This window comes from Mandrillus leucophaeus, unplaced genomic scaffold, assembly GCF_000951045.1.
Source record: "Mandrillus leucophaeus isolate KB7577 unplaced genomic scaffold, Mleu.le_1.0 Scaffold853, whole genome shotgun sequence".
NCBI classification, from domain to species: Eukaryota; Metazoa; Chordata; class Mammalia; order Primates; family Cercopithecidae; genus Mandrillus; species Mandrillus leucophaeus.
The window spans coordinates 793,134-818,261 of record NW_012109286.1 but is presented as its reverse complement, the minus strand read 5'-3'; the positions used below and the strand labels follow the sequence as shown (position 1 = coordinate 818,261).

The 25,128-nt window shown below is 44.0% G+C and overlaps 1 long non-coding RNA gene across 1 annotated transcript; it reads left to right on the top strand.

The window, feature by feature from the left end:
- Positions 1-6,006: 6,006 nt before the first annotated feature.
- LOC105530914 lies at positions 6,007-7,221 on the top strand. Its single transcript, XR_001004709.1, has 3 exons — positions 6,007-6,109; positions 6,311-6,529; positions 6,643-7,221. It is a non-coding gene; the product is annotated as an uncharacterized LOC105530914 (long non-coding RNA).
- Positions 7,222-25,128: the final 17,907 nt, after the last annotated feature.

Here is a 25,128-nt window from a genome sequence, read left to right as displayed (position 1 = left end):
AGCAACATACCACATTACAGCATTTTCTATCACACTGCCAAGAAGCAGCAGTCTAAAATCTTGACAATTTAAACCACATACCAACTCCTGACATTTAGATCTTTTCTAGTAAAAAATATAATACATTTTTTATGTAGAATACAACTTCTGTCTTCCCTGCTTCTGGCAATAGCAACATCACATCAAACAGTCCTTTAGATTTAAAATGCTGTAGCTCACACCTTCCTTAGGTCCTTTCTCCTTCTGTGTACCTCTTTCTTACCAGGCACCAAGTTTGATGACTTCTTCATAACATCTTCCATTCCGTTTCCAGTGGCTTTATCTTTCTCCAGTGATCAGTCATTTCAGACCCAGATTATCAATCTTTTTCTTATTTTCCTTACTACCTCTCATCTCCACCAACTCTAATTCATTCTACTTAAATAGCACCTGATTGGTCTTCAAAAAATCGTAATTTTTCATTTCACTCACCCAAAGCTTTCAAAGGTTGATTCCCACTGCTTTAAACTGGCTTTCCCATTCCTCCAGCCTCTCTAGTCCAGCTTTTCAAGAGGCTCTCTCACCTCTCTACAGGTGCAGTGAGAGACTGGACTACTCATACACCCTCAAACGCGCCGCACAGAGGCCTCACACCACGCTTTCTTCATATACCGCTCTGATGGGAAGATGCTTCCCATCCCTCTGTACTTATCAAAGTCATACAAGTCCTCCCAGGCTCATCTCAAATGCAGCCTCCTCCATAAAGCTCCCACATATCCTGCCTGCAAGGATTCCTCTCTCCTCTGAATGTCTCTGTCTACTTTCTCTCTGGATTTAATCTGTGCATTCTGATGCATCCTTTGTATATGTTTATTATCCATTCATATACATACACACACAGATACAGATGCATAAGAGTCTGTATAAATAGGTACACATATATTTTCTTTATGTAATTTTTATCATAATAAATATTGTTATGTGACTTGCCTCTTTCTACACTACCATATATGTTGGAGATCTGACCCTACGACACCTGGAGGATAGTGGGTGTTTATTTCTTTCCTGTACATCTCTATTTTTCAATTTTTCTTGCATTTTATATTTTAATCTATTTATTTAGTTAGTTAGTTAGTTATTTTGAGATCAGGTTATGAAACTGGCTAATTTTTGTAGTTTGAGTAGAGACAAGGTTGGCAAAACTGGTCCTGAACTCCTGGGCTCAAGAGATCCATCCTCCCTCAGCCTCCCAAAGTGCTGGGACTAGAGGCATGAGCCACTGCGCCTGGCCCAAATTTTCAACAATAATCACATATATACTTTGTAATGGTGCATGCAAAAAACGTCATTCGCAGACCATAAACACAAGCAGATAGAGAAGATGTCAACATAAGGGATCATGTTCTCAACTTTCTATCTATTAGGGAAAAAAAGATCATTTTTAACAACTATAAAAATAGGTAACGGAGAGCACAAAGAGCTTATCTACAACAATAATCACGATTTTGTTCAAAATATACTTAAGGGCCTACTAGGCTCAAAGGACTCTGATGCTTAAGTGCAAAAATGAATTAGCACCAATCCCCCCATCAGAGTGGCAGTTTATACAAGTTTGCAGTAGGGCTCTTATGCATACTGTGTTTCTTTCCTTGAAGCTCCCTTTACAAAGAAAAGACGTCTTTTCAAAGAAATTCATTTGACAGCAAGGCCAACCTATTAACCATGATGTTATAGACAAGAGTCTATTGTTATGCAACGTATTTAATTGCTTGATTTTAATATTTAAAAAATGCTATTTTAGGTGCTTTTGAACTTTCAAAGCACTTTCATAACTATTACCCCATGTTACATTCTCAATAGCCCTTGTGGTAAGTTAGGCGTCCTCCTTCCGTAGACAGGAAACAGACCCAGGTGGCCACGTGCCCTTGCCTTAACTCACCCAGCTAGCAAGGCAGCAAAGGAGAGCTCCCGGCTTCTAATTGTATGCCTTTCCCCCGAACCAAGCCAAGGAATGAAACTTATTTTTTGACAAGAAAGATTTAGTCCCGGTCCCAGAATGAATTTTAACAATAGAACTATGTTATAACTAAGTTGCATGGTGAGAGCCTGGTATACAGTGAACTCTCTTTTATGGCCAAGACCATGTGGCACATACTGAGCATTCTAGTCCATCTTTTCCATGACTAACCTGACCTGGGTAGCTATGAACCAGGAAAGAGATTTGTTTAAGCACATTCCACTTGACAAGCACAAATAAATTTATTCAATTGCCTATATTCTAAAACTATCCAAGTAACAACACCATCACATAAATAAAAGACATCAGGTTAGTAACAAACCTGTAAGTTCAGACACACGTAATGTTAAAAAAAAAAAAATACTGATTTTCCTATCTGATCAAATGCTGAGATTGAGTGGGGGTAGGGGACACTCACACAAAAAGGACCATCTGTTACTTATTTAAGCCATCCTTAGACAAGAATATATTACTTTTCAGAGAGAAAAATATTGTTCTTTCCAGAGGAATAGGAATGTGATATAAACAATGAGATGAGATAAAGCTGTTTATATCAAAGGGTGAATCAGATTATAACACTGAAAAATAGTACACATTTCCTGTTATTGCTGCTATAAGTAAAACAGTATTTGAAAGACAAATTACCATGTTACTATTCTTGAAAATCCCAGGCTCTCCTATAAGTAATGACATTTTGGTACACATGAGACTAACCAAGTGCAGACATATCTCTATCTACATAATTTAAGGAGGAAAAAAATCAATCTTTTCTCCTTCAAGAAAGAGAATACTTTTTTCTTTAAAACTTAAAGAACCAAGAAAAGTTTATATTTAAGACAAACAAAAACTGCAAATCGCGCAGGGCAGATATGAGTGGCAAGCATGCTCCCTGTGGGACTGAAGTGCAGGCTAGTTCTAGAGACAATGTTCTGGGTCATAAATAGCAGACAGGAAACAGACGGTCCCCAGACTTGAAGTGCTTGCAGCAGCTCACAAGCCCCGAGGGACCTCTGCAACCACAGCTTCAGTGACATGGAAGGCAAGGAGGAGTCACAGCCTCACCTGTGCCAGGTGGCAAAGCAACTTTCTAGTGTGAATCTCTCTCTCACACACACACACACACAGCTGGCCTTCCTCACCCGTCCTGCCACCAGTTCTCGCATGTGGACCAGTGTACCCATGGAAGCCATCCTGGCTCCCAGCGTGAACAGACACCAGGCACTATCTCAGCAAGGGTCAGGAGCAGGTCCCTGCTCACCTGACCTCACCTCTTAGTAACTCTCATTTTCCAAATGACAGAGGCAATGGCAGCTACAAGCCTGGGGCATCTGCTTTTCTCTAAATCCAGCAAGCAGCTGATCAAAGTCCCCTTCTCATCTGCTGCCTACCAGGATAACATGTGTGTCCCCACACTCAGAATGACAAGCAAGCAGCCAAAACCACCTTGAATGAAGCCAAACACAGAGCCTACCCACTAACCACTGTCCCCATGTGCCCTAGGCAGAGGGGCTTCCCAGGACAGAGGGACTTCCACGCCTAACACAGGAAAGTCCCAGGCAAACCAGGGCTGTTAGTCACCCTTTGAATGTGTTCTCTGGGCCTCATTTCCTTATGTCTGCTCACCTGTAGGCCCCGCCCCAAGAGGCTGCTTTGGGAAGCCCTGGGCCGTCAGGGTCTGATGCGCTTTTCTTTGAAAGTCCTTAACCCCTGAAGAATGGTCTGAATGGTTACAGTTGCTTTGCATACATCTGAAATAAGAAAATCCATTCATGTGGTCTAGAAAGGAAGCAATAATTCTCTTTTCTGGCTGGATTTTAGTTTCTGGGGGTTTTTTTTTGCTTTTTTTTTTTTTTCCTCTGAAGACAGGGTCTCACTGTGTCGCCCAGGCTGGAGTACGGTGCTGCAATCATAGCTTACTGAATCTTCTACCTCTCGAGTTCAAGCAATCCTCGAGCCTCAGTTGACCAAGTAGCTGGGATTACAGGCACACGTCACCACAGCAAGCTAATTTTTACGTTTTTCTAAAGACAGGGTCTCACTCTGCTGCCCAGGCTGGTCTTGAACTCATGGGCTCAAGTGGTTCTGCCATGTCAGCCTCACAAGTGCTGGGATTACAGGCGTGAGGCACCATGCCTGGCCTAGGAATAGATATTCATCAGTGCTTCTCATTTGGCCACGTCTGGAGACCCTTCTGGTTGCCACCGTAGGAGAAGCGGTGCTCACGACATGTCCTGGGTAGAGCCAGGGTGCCGCTGTGCCTCGCACAGTGCCTGAAGCAGCCCCCACAGCAGTGCATTACCTGGCCCAGAACGTCCATCGCGCTGAGGTTGAGAGACCCTGGTCTATGTTAACCCTGGGACAGGATCACCAACAAGTTAAGGAGGAGTCAGCTGAGAGCCTCATTCGGTGGCCAGAGGTCTCCCTAAGGGTCCCTCAGCGGACACACTTCCCCAGCACCTCTGTGTGGCAGGGCAGGCCGGCTGTCCCAAAGTGAGCTATGAGGGTGAGGCTTCTCCTTGGACTTTCCTTCTTCTTCTTATCCATTCTTCCCTCCCAGCAGGCCGGACGCCAGCGCTCGCCTCTTCCTGCCAGGACGCTGTGGGTTTGGGTGAATCCCCGCGCACGGACAGCAGAGGTGCTCTCCCTTTCCGCCTGGTATTGCTTTCCCAGGGAGACGTGAAGAGGAGAGGAGGGCCCGAGTTCAAGCAGGGAGGGGATTCAGAGGGCAGCCATTCACCGAGGCCCCTCCAGCCCCAGCCCTGGGAGCCAGTCCCGGGGGTGCCGCCTTTCACTAAGGGATTCCCGATTCCGCTCCCTCCGGACGCAGGGAGGTGAGCAGGGGACACGCAGCCTTCCCCTTCCCAGTTTTCTTTGTGTGACTTCTGTCTCCCTCTCTTCAGGAACCAACAAAAGGCAAATGAATTCATTAAGGAGATCAACACCTGCCATTTGTCTTTCTTTTTTCTTTTTTCTATTTTTTTTTTTTTGAGACGGAGTCTCGCGCTGTCTCCCAGGCTGGAGTGCGGCGGCGCGATCTCGGCTCACTGCAAGCTCCGCCTCCCGGGTTCCCGCCATTCTCCTGCCTCAGCCTCCCGAGTAGCTGGGACTTCAGGCGCCGCCACCAGGCCCGGCTAGTTTTTTGTATTTTTTAGTAGAGACGGGGTTTCACCGTGTTAGCCAGGATGGTCTCGATCTCCTGACCTCGTGATCTACCCGCCTCGGCCTCCCAAAGTGCTGGGATTACAAGCATGAGCCACCGCGCCCAGTCACATTTGCTTTTCTTTCTTTCTTTCTTTTTTCCAATTTTTTTTTTTCAGATGGGGTTTCACTCTGTCAACTAGGCTGGAGTGCAGTGGCCCGATATCGGCTCAGTGCAACCTCTGCCTCCCGGGTTCAAGCGATTCTCCTGTCTCAGCCTCCTAAGTAGCTGGAATTACAGGGATGAGCCACCAAACTCGGCTGATTTTTGTAGAGGGGTTTAGCCACGTTCGCCAGGCTGGTCTCGAACTCCGGGCCTCAAGTGATCCACCCACCTCAGCCTCCCAAAGTGCTGGGATTACAAATAGGAGTCCCTGTGCCCGGCTGCATGTGCCTTTCTTTAAGGCCATTATTTAGGACTCAAGAGAGAGACGTCATGAGAAAAGGTGAGGGAATTATGGGGGAGACTGGAGAAGAGGGTAGGCAAGGTTTGGAGATGTGGCTTTGTTCATTAGTCACCAGCCTGAGTAGCACATCAGTGCTTTCAAGTTAAAGGTAGGAAATGGAAGATAATGTATCCTGTTGAATCTATAGGGATAATTAACAGATAATTAAAAATATAATGACCCAAATTGGGACTGAGGAAACACGTTGGCATTAACCTCCTTGCCTGGAAAGAAGGTGCCGGGAGAGCTCGCGGTCCGGTTTGCCACTTATTTAAGACTCCACCTCCACTCGTTCCTAACCCACTGAGAAATCAGCTCATTATTGACTCAGAGGGATGAGCGCCAGGTCCTGACTCACCCATAACTACTTCCTGCAGAAATCCTCCAGCCCTGTTAGAAATGCCTCAGCCAAGGGGACTCATCTCCTCAAACCTGGGGGACCAAGACCTATGAGAGGTCACAGCCTGAGGTGATGGAAGTGCCATGTGCACAAGGTTGATTTGGTGGCTCTAATCCTTATAATATAAAAGCTTGCTTCTTAGCATAGTTCTTGCAGTGTTAATTTTAGAGACATATAACGGAGAGGAGTAGGGAAATAAAGACCTGTCTGGTCCTCCCCCACTTCCCTAATCCATCTGTCTCCCTTGCTATGTCTCTAAACTTTCTCCAGCCAGGACATCAGAGGTACCCAGACACTGTTATGAAACTCCACATGTGTCCCTGGTGGACGCTGCTGGACCCAGCACGCACACCTCTCTGCTGAGAGTCACCCTGGATGAACCACCGCTGACCAGCGGGGAGCATGTTGCAGCTTTCCCACGCAGTGGATGAGAACCAAGGTTACGACCATTGTGTGGGAGGCGTCTGTGTAGCAATTGCTGGAATCACTGTGAGTAGTCCGTGTCACATGTGTCTCCTCTGATCTTTCAGCGTCTCTTCTTCCCTCTCCACTCCCACTGTCTAACTTTATTCCTCTTTTTTTCTACCCCTTTCGGGAGACAGTGTGGCAAAGACAGCGTGGGAAAGAAGACGCATTCTGAAGTCACCCCTATTTGTGTTAAATGATCACTTTAACTACTGCTACAGAAGGAATGTTTATGTCCCCCACCCAAATTCATATGCTAAGACCTAATAGCCAATAAGATAGTATGAATAGATGGGGCCTTTGGGAGGTGAGTGGCTCATGAGGGCAGATTCCTCAAAATCACGTAAGTGCCCTAATAAAAGGGGCCCCAGAAAGACCCCTTGAACTGTCCACGATGTGAAGTGGAGAACACAGCGAGAAGGCCACCTGCAAGTCAGAACGTGGGCCCTCGTCAGAACCTAATTGTGCTGGCACCCTGATCCTGGACTTCCAGCCTCCAGAATGACGACAAAAGTTTTTCCTGAGCCATCCACTTCAAAGTATTCTGTCATAGCTCTCCAAATAGACTAAGACATCTACTTAACCTTGGTCAAATGTTTAACCTTGGAGTCCACACCTGTGAAATGGTGACAGTAACACTGTGTATTTCCTACATTATGATCAGGATTAATAAATGTAATTAATTAATCAGAAATTAGTAATTTCTCATTATTAATTCTAGGGTGCTTGATACTGGATTGAGGCTTATTTAATATTTGGGTCTCTTTTTTTTTGCTCTTTCTTTCTGCTTTTCCTCTTTCCCTTTTCCTATTGAAATAGAATGCAGAGGACAAAGCAAGCAAACAAAAAAAACTTCTGGAAGAATCACAGAGTTTTAGACCTAGAAAAAAACTGAAAAATCATCCATTCACTCTCCTCATTTTACAGATGAGGGCGTCGAGCCTCAGAGAAATGAAACCTGCCCAAGACCACACAGCAAGTGAGTGGGGGACTCATGACCCAAGACACTTCTTCCAGGCTGCATTCTACCACATCACGCTGCAGAAAACCCAGCAGATGGGAAGAGATGAGGCATGTGGTTGCCATTTCTGTATTACATCCAATTCATATTTCATTTAGAAAATGTATTTCTAGAACTTGTTAAAAAACCTGAATGATTTTGATTGAAGTTTTTCAAAACTGGGATTACTATGCTTCTAATGGATATCAAGTTCAAATTGTTAACATATTTTGCCTTAGTTTGCCACTCCCCTCAAACTATCCAAAGTATTGAATGCCCAGGTTTCCTGTCTGGAAAAGCCCAAGGATCTGTGCACACTCTGGGCTACTCTTGCCCAGCTCCCGACTGGCGCACTGGACCTGGCCTAATGCTGCTCTCTGCTGCTGCCCAGCTCTTCTGCTCCACCCGCGACACTGTACCCAGTTAATCATTAGGGCCCTTGTCTCGGTACAATTCCATAATATAATTCGATCAAATAATCCATGCTAACAAAAGTCTAGAATGGAAGGTGCCTGCTATAGTTTGAATATTTGTCCCCTCCCAAATTCATGTTGAAATTTAAGCTGTATTAGAAAGTGGGACTTTTAAGAGGTGATAAGGCCATGCAGGCCCCCCTCATGGTTGGGATTTGTGCTGGTGTAAAGGGGTGAGTTTAGTTCCCCCGCCTCTCTCTCACCTTCTCACCTTCTGCCATGTGATGATGCAGCAAGAAGTTCTCTCGCCAGATGGTGGCACCTTACTATTGGCCTTCCCAGCTTTGGGGGCTATAAACCAATACGTTTCTGCTCACTGTAAATTACCTGGTTTCAGATATTCTGTTATAGCAGCACACAACAGACTAAGACACTGTTCAACTCACTCCTCACAATCCTGTGTTGTCCTAGGAAAAATTGTGTAATTTAACAATGACTCTTTAGAGACAACATCCCTCCTCTACCTCTCAGAAAGAGGCTTTCTCAGTAGAAGAAGAGGAGGAGGATATTGGGTGGGGGAGAGGGCTGGGAGTACTTTGTTTTTTCCCATTGGTATGGCCATGAGGTCCCTCTGTTTGCAGCACCTCGGCCTCTGCCTGCCTACTCCTGAGTTGGGCCCTGTGGTCATGAATTCTTTCATCAAATACCTATTCCTAAAAACAAGCATGCATGAGTAACTATGAGACAATTGCAATGACGCAAGTGTATGTGACTTATCTCATCTACCCAGTGTGACAGCTTGACACTCAAGGGTGAGATTTTCACCATCGATTCCCAGAACAAAGAATTTAGAGTAATGACTCTAAATTGTATGGGTGGCCCTGTGATGTCTCTGACAACACCCCTTGTTTGACCAAATTCTCAGACTCAAAAAGACGACATTGGCTCCGCGTGCTTTCTGGCCTCAGAGAACCTGCAATACCAAAGTTTCACATTTTGGGGACTACCTCCTCATCCATGTAAGTACAGTTCTGAAAATTATTGTAAAATGTGTTATACAAAGAATGGGGTAATTTATTGCTATAAATGATCAAACAAGCTAATCAAATTATGCATTCACTCATTCATTTTTTGCAATCATTCATAACACAGATGTACAAAGGAATATCTATGGATTTTTGGGGTTGCAAAAAACAGAATCTTAACTCCACCACTTACCAGTTTAATAATCTGGCCCTAGGAAAGTTACTTAACAATCTGATCCTCAGTACCTATCATCACTTGAAAAAAAAATGGGAAAATAATACCAACCTCATAGCTTGGTTGTAAAGATTCAGTAAAATAATGCATGCATGTGCCTAAAACAAAACAGTCACAGAATGGAGGTAGGAGCCATACCGTAGATTCCAACATAATGGTGTCAATCAGTAAAGTTCATCAGATCAAGACACAGACTGCCAATTATGCATCATGCTGGCATTTGATGTCTACAAATCTATCTCCCTCTTACATGAAGCTTTCCTCTTAATCTGTACTTTGCTCATGTTCAACATTTTGGCATTTTTCTAAGTTCCCCAACCTTAGGGCTCTTCTGTTTTCCCACTTAATGTTGGACTAATGAACCATTGCTGGGGCCAATGTCCCATTGTCTTCAGCAAAGTGAGTCCCATGAGCCTAAGCTCCTAGGAAAAAAGTTGGTTTTGGCTGCAAAGGGTGTATGACAGCAGCTGAACCAGGCAGTGCAATATTCATGGGGCTTTTTACTTAGTGGAACTTGAGAGTAAATTTAAAAGACAATTTACTTCTACCTTTCTCATTTTCAAGAACAAATGAGGCCCAGAAAGGTAGGGGATTTGCCAGAATGAGACAGCTCTTAAGTGGCTAGATCTATCCCTACTCATGACTCAGATTATAACAGTTGCTTAGGAGACCCCAAAATCATCTCTGCATTTCAGAAGATTAAGTGCTTGTATAGACAATATCACATATTACACTACAGCAATTTAATGATTTCCTGATGATATATGATAGGCCCCAGATTATCACTAAAAGGTATTTTAAATTTTGACAACTGACACAATTTGGGAGCCAACGGCAACTCTTGGAATTGGAGTCTAGTTAGCACATGCCTGGCTGGAAGCCACAAGGTGACATACTCCAGTGGCTTCTAAACTGTCTGTGTCACTAGCAGTCCCCATGATTGCATGGCTCAGAGATTGAATGAGGAGGTATCAAAGAGTTTGCCCCACGTCCGTCTGTACCCTGAAATCCAATATCTTCTTTTATGAAAAATATGGTTAAAAATAAATTCAAATAGAACAAAAGGGTAGCAGATTAGTCAAGATTCTTCAGAAAAATAGAACCAATAGGATGTATATGTATATCTATATCTATATCTGCAGAGAGATGTATTTTAAAGAATTGGCTCATGGGATTGTGGGGGCTGGAAATCTGAAATCTGTAGAGCAAGCCAGCAGGCTGGAAATTCAGGTAAGCATTGATATTGCAGTCCTGAGTCCAAATCTGAAGGGCAGCCAGCAGGCTGGGAACTCACGCAGGGTTTTTATGCTGCAGTCTTAAGGCAAAATTCCTGGTCTCCAGGAAACCTCAGTGTTTGCTCCTAAGGCCTTCAACTGATAGGAAGGAAGGGGCCTAGCTTGTAAAGGGCAATCTGCTTTTCTCAAAGCCAGCTGAATGTGATTGTTAATCACATCTAAAAAATACATTCACAGCAATATCTAGACTAGAGTTTGACCAAACAGCTGGGTACCATAGCCTACCCATAATTTTAGTTGACACATGAAATCAGCCATCACAGAGTAAATAACGAGAAAGGGACCATATCCCACTCCAGATCCTTCCTTCCTTTCCCCAGAGGTAAGCTCTTTAAGTGGTCAAACCCATCTTTTCAGGGAAGGGCACTGGTTCTATTTGCATCCGAATGTTTATGTGTGTAAAAAAGCACCAGACTTTCTCTATTCTTCACATCTCTGCAGTCTTTACTCTGTGCCAGGCCTTCTGTTCAGCACTTTACATGGATTTCCTCCTGTCAGTCCTTTCAGCCACCCAGACATGCAGTTACTATTCTGTCCCCTCTTTTACAGACGGGTCAACGGTGAGCAATATTAACATCCTTTCTGTTGGACAAATCTGATGACAAGAAAGGTTCAATATGCTTTGGGAAAAAAACCAAAATAATTTGAACCATTTTTATTGGGAAATTGGAGGCAAAAACAAGTTCAGAAAAGTTTCAAAGGCGTGCTTGATGCCAAATATGATTTAAAGCCCTGTGTTCTAGAACCCTTGAGTGACACTGGAGGGACGTATGCCGGGGCCGTGTTTTTATTCAGCTCTCCATATTGACAGCAATTTTCCTTGTTTTAAATTATTTATTATTTTGTGTTCCCAATTAAGCTATAATGTGACAGGCAAGCTATTTTACAAGGCAATAAAGAAAATAATCATGCTCCCCGGCGAGTAAACTGCAAGGCCAAAAGGTGAGTTGTTTATGTCAGAGAGAGAACCATATTACCACATTGAAAAACAGTAGGCATGGCTGGTTATTGCCACTACAAGTAAAAATGGCTATAGAACAGAACAAGAGAAACTGGTTCCCAGCCTCCTTAAAAGCACTTATTTTTAGAATAATGACAAAACTCTCTGTGTTTGCATAAGGAGCAAAAATGATTGATAGACGGCCTGGAGGGAGCCAAGTCTTACCCCCAAATTAGGACCACAGGGACAAGGAGGTGCTGAAAGGGTCAGGAGCAGAGAGATCTCCCGGGGTGGATAAATGGCAGAAAAATCTAACAGTAGGTTAACTTGACTTGAGGGTCCTATCTTCTGAACATGCTGAACACACCATATCTTAAATTCAAATTAGCCCGTCTATGGAAAACGAAAATGATTTTATGAGTCCTGCCTTGTCATTATGGTGGTTTATGGGAAGCCCAGATGGCTACATATGGCCACCAGACGGGAGCTGGTCTTCAAAACAAAAACAAAATAAACCAAAAAGCCCTCACCCTCAAGTAAAGCCAGAAGAACTCACCTGCTGAGAGGCACCATGCATTTCAGCTGGAAGTAGCTGGTGACAAGTGAGCCCAGGGGTGAGAGGGGGAAGGAGCTAAGGGAGTGTGTCATCAGAGCTGTTTTCATCTCCCCCTGGTGGGTGGCACAGGGCTGTTTGTGGGCTGTGGGTTCGTGTATCTGGGATGTTATAGGAAGTGGCGAGGAAAGAAGAATGAAGACAAAGAGTATGGAGTTTCCATTGATTTAGCCAAGTCTATAACAGAAGAAAAGTGCCTTCTTTCAGAACTTCCAATACAATGTGTGAGAATGGACCTGTTACAACGTGTATTACTCGCAGGGTGCCCCCACTGCCAAGAATAGGGCCAGCCTTAGAAGGCACTCTGAACCAAGAATCAGCAAGTGACTGAATCTGTGAGACTCGTATTGATCAGCCTCAAAAGAAATGAGTCCTACCTTCTTGGTCTCTTAAGAAATTCATTCTCTTGAAAAGCAATTCAAAAAGAGCTTTCCCTAATACACATTAGATAAACGATGAGATATCCTCCTAGCTTTCTCTCAGGAAACTTTGACTTTATATGTTTTCAATTTATTCTCCTCTTTTTTTTTGTTCATTCCTTCCCTACTTTTAGGCTTTGTTGTTCAAAAGCTAGCTCATAGAATTTTTTTAAATCTTTGTATTCATGTATTCCCAACTAGAGCATGATCTTTTTTTGGCTGGTGGATCCTCCCCAGAATGTTTGCATGTATTAGGGCTCCGTTGAATAGATGTTGGTCATGAGGAAGGATGACCAGCTAAGGGAGCTAATGACTTAGACAGATACTGTCAAATTGCAAGGAATAGAGGTGTGCTCAAGATACCTTGGTTGGCGAGGTTTATTGTTACACAAACGCACTGGGTGGTAGCCAGTCAACCAAGATGGCGGCCCTCAGTTCCTTCCCTTTCTCTGTGTACATGCTGTGCCCCATGACCAGAGGTAGGCCTTTTTTCTCCTTCCTTGTATTTCGGCTGGTCTCCTACCTTGCTTTCAACAGTGAAATGTAGCAGTAGTGAAGTTGGACCTGTTCCAAGCCTAGACTTCAAGCCTTCTGTGTCCTACTTAGAAGCCAGTCACCATGCAAGAAGCCTGACTGCCCAAAAACCAGCAAGCTGTGAAGAGTCCAAGCTGGTTACAGAAAGAGGGGGACGCTGAGGTGCCAGACATGTGAGTAAGGCCTGCTTGAACCTTCCAGCTCTGCCGAACACTCAGCTGAATGCAGTGAATCAGCCAGTCTAGCTGAGAACACAGTAGAGCAGGGGTTCTGATCCTGCCCGGATTCCAGACCCACAGAATCCAGAGAAATCATATGACTTTAAACCACTAAATTTTGCAATAGATTAATGTACAACAATAGATAAAACACACAGAAAAGTCAAGAAAATGTTTTTGAAGAAAAGTGATCTCCGTAGGTTAACTGCAGTGGGTTAATACTAATTTATTGTATATTTCAAAATAGCTAGAAGATAATAATTAGAATGTTCCTACCATAAAGAAAAGACAATTTCAGGTGATGGATATCCTAATTACACTGAGTTGATCTTTACACGTTATATGAATGTATTCAATTATCACACGTACCCTGAAAATATGTACATCTATTATGTGTAATAACAATAAATAAAAACTTTTTAAAGAATAAAAAGCGGTTGCACATCTAAACAGGACTTACAGAGTCTGAGGTGTTCTCTGGGTGTTTATTACATGTTAGAAAACTCCTAAGTCCCTCCCCATGGGTCACAGAGTAGGTCACGGTCCCTCAACAAGGGTCCAGTTGTTCAGCCACCCTATGGGTCTAAGGCCTGGCCGCTCCTTGGCTGCAGGTCAGCCTCAGGATGGCTGACTTGGGATCAGGAGCAAGACCTTGGCTTGGTCACTTGAGGATAAGGTGGCTGGGCACAAGGTTACATGTTTGGGAAACAACTCCTACAGCTTTGATAGAATTCAGAGACCGGGATTCACATGTAAATAGCACATTCCCTATGGGTTATCCCATCTCTTAAGTCTTCTGGGCTGAATGGAGTGCCCGGGGCACTAGAAGTGGCAATGATCAGGCCTCTGAGGTGGGCCAGGGCCCCACTTGCTCACATATTAGTGTAAATACCCTCACCATACGGGGAGGCTGTATGTGGGATCATAGAGAAGGGGAATGGACAGACAATACAACTCCTGCCTCGAACACCACTAAACCTTTTATACGCTAAAGAGATGTTCGCCTTTCCCACAATTGGAGGCCTGGCTATTACCATAGAGCATTTTCCTCAGGCTCCATTAAATTTCTGGATTCCATTTGTGAGTCTGGATATGGATGTGAATATTTTTCTGTCACTGGGAAAACAAAAGAAGTCCAAGAGAATGATGCTGTGGAATCGTTGCAACTCAGAAGTACTCTCTTTACCAATATGCAGAGAAAATAAGACCCGAGAAACAGCACCTGCTCCTTGCGGCTTCACTTACAGCTAGTGCTTTGGGATTGCTGTTTTTTCTTTTTTTACACAGGGTTTCTCCTTGAAGAGGCCGCGCTTCCTGGACGCTCTTCATGATCCTCCTCCCACCTGATGTGCCCTTTATGCTGTGAAAAGGAGTGTAACCCACCCTCAGAGGCTAGCATTTCCTGACGACACATATGGAGAATTAAACACTATTGCAACGTGGAAACATTAACTTTAGATCATTAACATGCTTCAGGGCTCTCTACTTGCCAGTAGGCTCTCTCTGGCTAAAAAGTAGGTTCATGATATTGAATGTTGAATACTCACGCAGAAACTGCAAACTATTCATTACAGGAGTCCCACCTCCCCCAGACACTTCTTGAAGTTTAATGTTTCTGGTGAAGAGAACCAGAGATTGGTGATTTCACAGACTTTCCTGGGAAGAAAATAGAAGAAATTCACTCCCACCTCCAGACAGTGTGGCTTTTCCCAGATGGAACTTATTGTGCAAAGCTGCACACAAATAAAAGAAACTTTTGGTGAATTTGATTTAATGTTTACAAAGTATACTTATTAAACAGACATTTTCCTATTGAAAATTTCCACTGTGGTCCTGGAAAAAGATCAAGGTCAGTTCTTACTAAGTAAGCTTACTTGATGCAAACTTTCACGTCAGTCCACCAAAAACAATGATGAAGCATTCAGCGTGGGAGAAACAGCCCTCGCCCTGCTCAGGACTGTGAACCTAGTGAACTCCGTCCATGGCACCAACCCGTTTCTTTTCTCAGCTCATTTTTTCCCTCCTGGGGCTTCAATATCTCTTTCATGAAGGGGTCATCCCTGTGCCCACTAACGAGCAACTCCTGTCGTGCCAGCACAGCACGGCAGTCATCTACAACAGAGAGCAAATGTAGGCTAGGGACTTTTTTTTTTTTTTTTCTAATTATGGAGCGAAAGATTTTTTCCCAGCTAAAAAGAAGGTATTGGGGGTGGAGTTCCCATGCAGCCAGCACTACATGGTGGAAGCTGTTGCCAAGTCTCCTCACGTGAGGGGCGGTCCCAAAATAGAGAATTCTACAAGGTGTTCCTCTGAAATGGTGCTTCCCAAACAATGAACCATGAACCCCTTGCAGCTTCGGAGCTTGCATCTATTTTCTTAAAGGACACTGAGAATACAGTTCCTATGGAGAGGGAGGGAGGTGAGGTCTTGGACATTTAATTTTTCCATTAAAATAAGAGGTTTTTACGTGAAACTGTTGTGAAGCAGTGCAATTTTTAGAAAAAGAACAGCACGGCCTCATTAAGGAACTGGTCGTCCGATAGAGATGCAGGTCAAGTTGACAGGAGAAAAATAGTGAAATAAAATATGAGGGACTTAAAAATAATACTGAAAACAGATATTTATATACACGGAGACTCTAATATATACACACACACATACATAGACAGAAAGTTGGATAGATTTCCTGCATATTTACTGAACTGAATGCAGGTAGTTAGGTTAGTTGCGAAGTTCCATGGAGAAGCTAATGTTTGAATGGATATTTTCAACTTGATAAAATGTCATTCCAGTCATCCATTTAACAAAGCACCATCCCTAGCATCACCTACTAGGACTAGGAGGTGGCTCAAACAAGTAAGGGCAGTCGCTGCCCCGAAGATAAGTTCGGTCTGTTGTGCGAGTACACACATCCATCTGGTGTGATCTACTAGGTGGGGGCACAAATATATCGTAACACTCACATTTCCCACTTAAACACATCAGCACCCACATGTCCTTTTACCCACAAAGTCTAGCATTAGCCCCTCCCATGCGGTGAGCCCCCAGCCTTGGACCCCGAGGTCACAACATCTCTCTTATTCCACACTCGTGCACCCAGTCGTTGATCCCCCAAGCATGAATCCAGGTCCAAGAGGCTGGGCCCATGCATAGGTCCAGTTTCAGGCCAAATCGTGACTGGTGATTTTTAAAAATTATGCCAGCTCAGTATCTCCCACCTTCCTGGGGGCCTACCATCAGAACTCATCTGCTCCAACGTCTCTCACTTAAAAAGAGAGGCTGTTGTAAGGGTCTTAATTTTTCCCTCCCGAAACAACCTCGTGTTCCTTATGGCAATCTCTGCCTCCTTTTCCCAGCATTATGGATTCCCAAGAGAAGAACAGCCTCTGTGAAGACAGATGAAAAGAAAATGAAAAGATGATGCAGGGAGTCAGCTCCTCTCACTTGCCCAGTCAAGAGGGTTGCTTGCATCACCCCCACAAGGCAAACAGAAGGAAGTCAAATGATGTTTTTCCCATAATTAGGAAGATCTGCTTCACAGTGACCTGCTGCCCACCCCCAGATTTTCAGGAGCTCAGCAATTTTTAAAAATTCCATCTCACCAGAATGCCACACACACAAATGGCCAAGTCATTGCAATTGTGATAGATGTTACAAAAAGCACAAGGGGATGGGAGTGCAGAAAGCAGGGGGAGCTGCACCCCTGTGCCAGTGGGGTGGAAACTGGGGGTGCAGAGGTGGGCTTTCCACATGGGAATGAAATCTAGGTTTAGGCCCAGTGGGTGAGGAGATGTTAGCCAGGTAGGCAGACGAGCAGGGGTGAATGGGAGACTGCAGGGAGAGGGAGCTGGATTGTTTAGAAAACCAAGACACCCAGATAAAATGATGCAAGATCAGGCTGGAGCATGAGGTCCGGGCCGGAGCCTAGAGCTGTGTAGGCACTTAGCCAATGTAGACTGAGGAGTGCGTGTGCTTGCAGATCCCGCGAGAGAAATGTGCAGAGCCCTGGACTAGCAGAACTTGGAAGCATGGGTTCATGCGGCTGGGACAAGGTCTCTGTTTGGTCCCGGTGGTAGAAATCCAAGAATAGCATTGGGGTAGACTAGGATTCTGGTTTTCCTAAGACAGTCCTGGCTTATACTTATTGTCATTCCTCTTTTCACTATGGAAAATATCCTGGCTTACCACCCTCAAATGGTTTGTGATAATAATAATTTTATGATAATGATAATAATAAACTGCACAGAAAGAGAGAGGAGAAAGAACAAGAGAATGAAAGAGCAAATGTTGCAAAACATTAAAAATTGGCGAATCCGGATTTATTAGTTTTCTTCTGCTGCTATGACAAATTACCACATATGTAGTGGTTTAAAACAAATATAGTCTCCTTTTTTTTTTTTTTTTTTTTTGAGGCACAGTTTCACTCTGTCGCCTAAGCTAAAGTACAGTGGCACAATCTCAGCTCACTGTAACCTCCAACTTCAGGGTTCAAGTGATTCTCCCACATCAGCCTCCAGAGTAGCTGGGACTTTAGGCACATGCCACCACACCCGGCTAAGTTTTGTAGTATTAGTAGAGGCAGGGTTTCACCATGTTGACCAGGCTGGTCTCAAACTCCTGACCTCAGATGATCCATCTGCCTTGGCCTCCCAAAGTGTTGGGATTACAGGCGTGAGCCACTGCGCCCAGTCACAGATGTATTCTCATACGGCTCTTGAGATAAGAAGTCTGAAGCCTGTTTCAGTGGAATAAAGTCAAGGGTCAGCAGGGCTGGACTGCCTTCTAGAGGCATGAAGGGGAGAATCTGTTCTCTTGCCTTTTCAGTGTCGAATGGCTCTAGCATTCCTTGGCTTGTGGCCCCTTCCTTCATCTTCCAGGTGCATCGATCCGACCTTAACCTCTGAGGCCACATTGCCCTCTCCTCATCTGTCTCAAATCTCCCTCTGCCACCTGCTAACAAGGCCATTTTAACTACATCTAGAGTCCACCCAGGAGATTTTCCCCATCTCGGTATTCTTAGCATGAGCACACCAGCAAAGTTCCTTTAGCTGTGTAAGGTAATATCCAGGAATTAGAACCCGAACATCACTGGGGGCTATTATTCATCTTACCACACTGGGTCAAAGAGATATGTGAGTGCTTCATACTTAGCTAGGTTTTGTAAGTTAGAAATTATTTAAAAATAAAATGTTTTAAAGGATGAACAGGTATGGAAGATAAATTACATGCTCACTCTAATAAAGGGCAGAAACTCCCCTCTCCCCAGCCCCTTCAATCTTTTTCTGTCTTAATTTTATGAAAAATACTTAGTAGATCATACAGGTATGACAGCTCCTTAGTCCAAACATGCCCATGCACTTGCTGAATTGTATTTTAAAGGCAAATGCTAACACAATGTGATCCTCACTGCTATCTTTTTTAAAGGCTGAGAAAAATCTTTAAGTTTCCCAGCAGTGAAATTTATAAATTTAACGTTGTCAGAGAAGGCAACCTTCTACACTCTTACAAAGACTCTAATAATTAAAGAGCCAAGAAGGAGTCTCAAGAGCTTTTTTAAATTATTATTTAAACATGCTTTCCTCTGCAAGGAAGGAACAATCCAACGCAATTATAAATGTCTCTTTGCATCTGCTCATGGTCTCTGCACGTTGCCACATATTTATTCAGGCCTGCAACTTGAGATTCCACACTGTTATTGCCATCACTCAAGGCTCTTTTGCTGTCCCTAAGCTCATGTTCTCTCGTATCTACATAGAGAAGGTTTTCATTCCTCATCAGCTGTCTCCTTTCATCCAAATTGCTCATACCCTCTACCTCCTGAACCCACTTATATCATCCTTACCGGTATAATGGTATTATTATTGCCAGTCACACTAATAACCTTAACTAAGGTCTTTCTGTGGAAGGGGAAGGAGAAGAAGTGGGGTAAGAGCCATGGTTCCAAAGGGCCAAGAGCTGCCTTCAGCAGGATTCTGCACCCACCACCTCACCAGGCCCGACCAGCACTTGAATGGGTAGGAATGAAAGCAAAGTGATGCTCCCCATTGCAGACCCTTGAGACACAGCCGTCGGGGCTGGAAGAAGAATCTGGAAAGCCAGGAAAGGCTTAAGGGGGAAAAATAAAGGGAAATCCAAGGAAACAAAAAGGAAACTGAAGTCAGACAAAACTGGGCGTGGAGCCCTGCTTCAGACAGCTTTGGAGGTGGGTGTAAACAGAAACTCAGGTTTGGGGAAAACAGCTCCATTCTAGTTATGGACAGGACAAACACATTGCAAAATATTTGAAAACCAATACACAGCAATTTCCTGAAGAAAAGGAATTGAACTACAAAAGAAAAGGTGGGGAGAACAGGGGTGCTTTGACAAACGGCCACATTTTCATTTGGGCTTAAAACTTTGAAAGACTCACTGGACAAATAAAAGTGGGATATTAAAGGTAGTATAGAAAGATACTTTGCAACTTGTTTCTTTGTGATATTTCCATAAAAGAAGGAAGTCCTGAGAATTTTTGCTGCAGCTGTTTTCATTGTACAAGAACTAATGTTTTGCTTCTTGTCATTGGCCAGATTGGCGGATTACCATCTATAATATACACAGAATATACACAGAGCCAACTTGCCTCAGTTCAAAAGTCATTTGCTTCCCAGACTTGCATTCCTTCAGACTCCATTCGCAAGTTTCCTTTTCCGTGGTCTTCTCTAAATTCAAATAGCAAAAAATGATACGCATCACTGAATTTGAATATTTTTACCTTCTCTTTCAACTATTTCATAACAATTTTGCAAAATTTACCAGAAGAAAGGCACCTGGTGATAACTATCCACACTCCAGACCTCTCCCCGCTGATCCTTTAAGACGAACCAAGGAGCTGTAAAGACCAGGTCGCCATGAATGCAAGTGGATTGTCAGCAAAGGGGAGCAAAGGTCTCACCGCCCACTCCCTTTTTGCAGACATCCCCATTCAGATTTCTGTCGTTACTTCATGTAATTACTTTATAGAATTATAGAGGAGGTTCAATTCTTGAGCTATCAGCCAGCACATCTTTATTTTATTCTAGATTTAAGGAACTCTTAGCTAACCAGTGAGACTTAAACCTTTCGCCCTCTTAAACCTTCACCTTTTCTCACATCAGAACCACGATCTACATAGTTGATGAGCTGGCTCTGCTGACACATTTTCTGAATAATCTTTACTGACCTGCAGGACATTTCAGCCAGGTACTTGCAAGCTGGAGGTGGGCCCTGGCTTTATCTGATCGTGTGTCCAGACAAGTTATGATGACATCCTCTTTTCTTTCCATTGCTTTCAAATCTCCCAGAGAGAAGGCTTGAATCCCCAAGCTTTCATACTTGCCTGTCCTCTCGTTTGCAAACTAAAACAAGCTTCATTTCCCTCCTCCTCCCTATTTTCTCTTCCTTCTTTTTTCCTTTTCGTTTCCCTTCTCTTCTTCACATAAAAAGATCCTTCAATTACTTAATGGAAAAAGGGCAACTAGGTTTTCTAGAGGCACACGAATATTGAGCTCAGAGTCAGTGTTACTGACAACATTTTACAGAACAACATTTTCCATTCATATGTTAATGTTCTAACAGCAAATCTTCAGCTAATCTGAAGAGGCAATGGGATTTGAGCTCCTGGTCCCTACAAGGAGGCTGGTAAAGGTGGCTGTTACGCCTGCAACAAGCAGCCCATATGCAGTTGAGCCACCACCAACTTCTCTTTCCCCCGCTTGCAGATGGCCTACTGTGGGACTTTGCCTTGTAATTGTGTGAGCCAATTCTCCCTAAATTATTCCCCCTAAATTTATTATTTTTCCCTTTCCTATATACATATATCCTATCAGCTCTGTCCCTGTGGAGAACACTGACTAATACAACTGCCATAGTTCCTAGCAGCTTCCCAACGCCTCACCACCTCTCTGCACACGGGCCTCCCCTGGGCCTGTCCTCCTAAGCAAGGTTTATTCTGTGCATCCCACTTTGAACTGTCCCCAACATGTTAAAACCTGCTTTTCACAGCTGTACTGTCTGATAACCTACAGCGTGTGTTACTGAAAAACCTAGAGGCAAACTTGTCCTCCCTGATTTCTTAACTCCAACGAGTGAGCATCTAACTGCTGAGAAATTTGGGAGAAGGAAAGGAATGGGCCGACTTCCTGGTACCTTTAACCCACGGGCCCAGGCCACCACCTACACACAGCACCAGCTCCCAGCCATAAACTCATGCCCATCTTTGCTTTTTCTACGTTGAAGGTTCTGTTGTGATCCTTTCATCTCCCTTGTAACTGTTGTATCAAAATCTTCTTTCAGGTCATCCGTGGTGCCTGAAATGTGCCAAATTTTCCTACGGGTAAGTCAAATACTCCTTAGAACCCACCTGCCTTAAGAATTAATCAACCCTAGGGCCGGCGTGGTGGCTCATGCCTATAATCCCAGCACTTTGGGAGGGCGAGGCAGGCAGATCACAAGGTCAGGAGATCGAGACCATCCTGGCTAACACGGTGAAACCCTGTCTCTACTAAAAATAAGTTTTTAAAAAATTAGCCAGGCTAGGTGGCAGGCGCCTGTAGACCCAGCTACTTGGGAGGCTGAGGCAGGAGAATGGTGTGAACCCTGGAGGTGGAGCTTGCAGTGAGCCGAGATCATGCCACTGCACTCCAGTCTGGGCAACAGAGCCAGACTCCGTTTCAAAAAAAAAAAAAAAAATTTAGTCAACTCTTAAAATTCGCTGCCATGAGGTATCCATGATGTGAGCTATATTCCTTCTGAGACTGTAGATGATAAGGCCGTGGTAGTCCTCTTTCACTTGGATAGTAATTGATGTAAGGTACCAGTGACCACTCCGGCTCAGGTCCTCGAATCGTGGTGACAGTGGTTGAAGGAGCTAATGCATGAAGGTCCACAATAGAACACGCAGTGCTTTTGACAGGCAGACCTGCCCTGTGCGCTTTGACAGAGGGAACTGGGCAGCTTGGAATTTTCATTTGCATGTGACTCCTTTTGGAGACAGGTTCTGTATTAGTCCCTTTTCACGCTGCTGATAAAAACATACTCAAGACTGGGCAATTTACAAAAAAAGAGGTATTGGACTTACAGCTCCACATCACTGGGGAGGCCTCACAATCGTGGCGGGAAGAAAGGAGAAGCAAGTCACATCTTACCTGAATGGCAGCAGGCGAAGAAAGAGCTCGTGCGAGAAACTCCCAGTTTTAAAATCATCAGATCTCATGAGACCCATTCACTATCACGAGAACAGCACGAGAAAGACCCGCCCCCATGATTCAATCGTCACCCACCGGGTCCCTCCCACAACACCAGGGGATTATGGGAGCTACAAGATGAGATTCAGGTGGGGACACAGAGCTAAACCGTATCAGGTTCTGACCATCAACTCTGCATTCAGGACTCACAGCATCTAGGACCTTTTAATTCTCAAACAGAATTTTAGCCTTACCACTTGAAGGACTTATCTACTAAATAAAATCCCTAGGCCCACTCCCTTTTTGGTGCAAAATGTCAGGGTAACCAAGTAAAATAAAGTTTCTTTCTTGATCCATTCCTGCTGCTATAGAAAAATACCTGAGATTGGGTCATTTATAAGCAACGGAAATGTATTACTCATAGTCCTGGAGGCTGGGAAATTCAAGATTAAAGCGCTGGCAGATTCAGCATCTGATGAGGACCTATTTCTCACAGATGGCACTGCCTCGGTATCCTCACATGGTGAAACGGCAAAAAGGCCAGGCAGCTCTCTGAAGCCTTTTTTTTTTTTTTTTTTTTTTTATGACGGAGTCTCACTCTGTCACCCAGGCTGGAGTGCAGCGGTGCGATCTCGGTTCACTGCAAGCTCCACCTCCCGGGTTCACGCCATTCTCCTGCCTCAGCCTCCTGAGTAACTGGGACTACAGGCACCTGCCACCGCACCTGGCTAAATTTTTTGTATTTTTAGTAGAGACGGGGTTTCACTGTGTTAGCCAGGAAGGTCTCAATCTCCTGACCTTGTGATCCGCCCGCGTTGGCCTCCCAAAGTGCTGGGATTACAGGAGTCCGCCACTGCACCCGGCCTGAAGCTTTTTTATTAGGGCACTAGTCCCATTCATGAGGTGGAGCCCTTGTGACCGGATGACCCCCTGCAGGCCCCATCTCTTAACACTCTTGCAGTAAGGGTTAAGTTTCAACATGAATTTTGGAGGGAAACAAACATTCAGATCATAGCAGATTATATGTAATCGTCTAAAATAGTTCTAGGAAATAGAATACAATTTTCCTCCTTATTCTCTTTTTTTTTTTTTTTTTTTTTAGATGGAGTCTCACTCTGTCACCCAGGCTGCAGTACAGTGGCACAGTCTCGGCTCACTGCAGCCTCCACCTCCCAGGTTCAAGCGATTCTCCTGCCTCAGCCTCTGGAGCAGCTGGGATTACAGGCATGCGTCACCACACCCAACTAATTTTTGTATTTTTGATAGATAGGATTTCACCATATAGTCCAGGCTGGTCTCGAACTCCTGACCTCAGGTGATTCACCCGCCTTGGCCTCCCAGAGTGCTGGGATTACAGGCATGAGCCTCCACGCACAGCCAGAAATAGAATACAATTATTAAAAAGGTATCTTGTCAGTGGCCTTTGATGATAGTGAGGGGAAGCATAGAGAAAAACACATGTTCTTCTTGTGCATTAACCATTGAAAGCTCTATAAATTATTAGGAATGAATCCACTGTATTTCTTGACGCTTAATTTGTTCTTCCAATGGTACTTAACATACTGCTGTTAAAATAGGACATCTTTTGGCTCATGCCTGTAATCCAAGCACTTTGGGAGGTCAAGGCAGGCAGATGACTTGAGGTCAGGAGTTCGAGACCAGCCTTGCCAACATGGTAAAATCACATCTCTACTAAAAATACAAAAACATTAGCCAGTTGTTGTGGCAGGCTCCTGTAATCCCAGCTACTCAGGAGGCTGAGGCAAGAGTATCACTTGAACCCAGGAGGTGGAGGTTGCAGTGAGCTGAGATCATGCCACTGCACTCCAGCCTGAAGTGCTGGAGTGACTTTTAGACAGAACGAGACTCTATCTAAAAAAAAAAAAAAAAAAAAAAAAAAAGGCACCTCCTTCTGAAAATGTCCTTTTGGAGTTTATGCTTTTTTTTTTTTTTTAACCTTTAGGTTTAGGGGTACATGTGAAGGTTGGTTACACAGGTAAACTAGTGTCACAGAAGTTCGTTGTACAGATTATTTCATCACCCAGCTATTAAGCCCAGTATCAAATAGTTATTTTTTTCTGCTTCTCTCCCTCCTCCCACCCTCCATCCTCAAGTAGCCCCCAGTGTCTGCTGTTCCCTTCTTTGTGTTCATGAGTTCTCATCATTTAGCTCCCACTTATAACTAAGAACATGTGGTATTTGGTTTTCTGTTCCTGTGTTAGTTCGCTAAGGATAATGGCCTCCAGCTCCATCCATGTTCCCATAAAAGACATGATCTCATTCTTCTTTATAGCCGCATAGTATTTCATGATGTGTATGTACCATATTTTCTTTTTGCAACCTGTCACTGATGGGCATTTAGGTTGATTCCATGTCTTTGGTAATTTGAATAACGCTGCAATGAACATTTGCGTGCCTGTGTGTTTATGGTAGAATGATTTATATTCTTTTGAGTATATACCCAATAATGGGATTGCTGGATCAAAGAGCTGTTTTTAGCTCTTTGAGGAATTGCCACACTGCTTTCCACAATGATTGAACTAATTTACACTCCCACCAACAGTGTATAAGGGCTGCCTTTTCTCTGCAACCTTGCCAACATCTGTTACTTTTTACTTTTTACTTATAGCTCTTCTGACTAGTATGAGATGATATCTCATTGTGGCTTTGGTTTGCATTTCTCTAATGATCAGTGATATTAAGTTCATAAATGTAATGTTAATGCCCACTG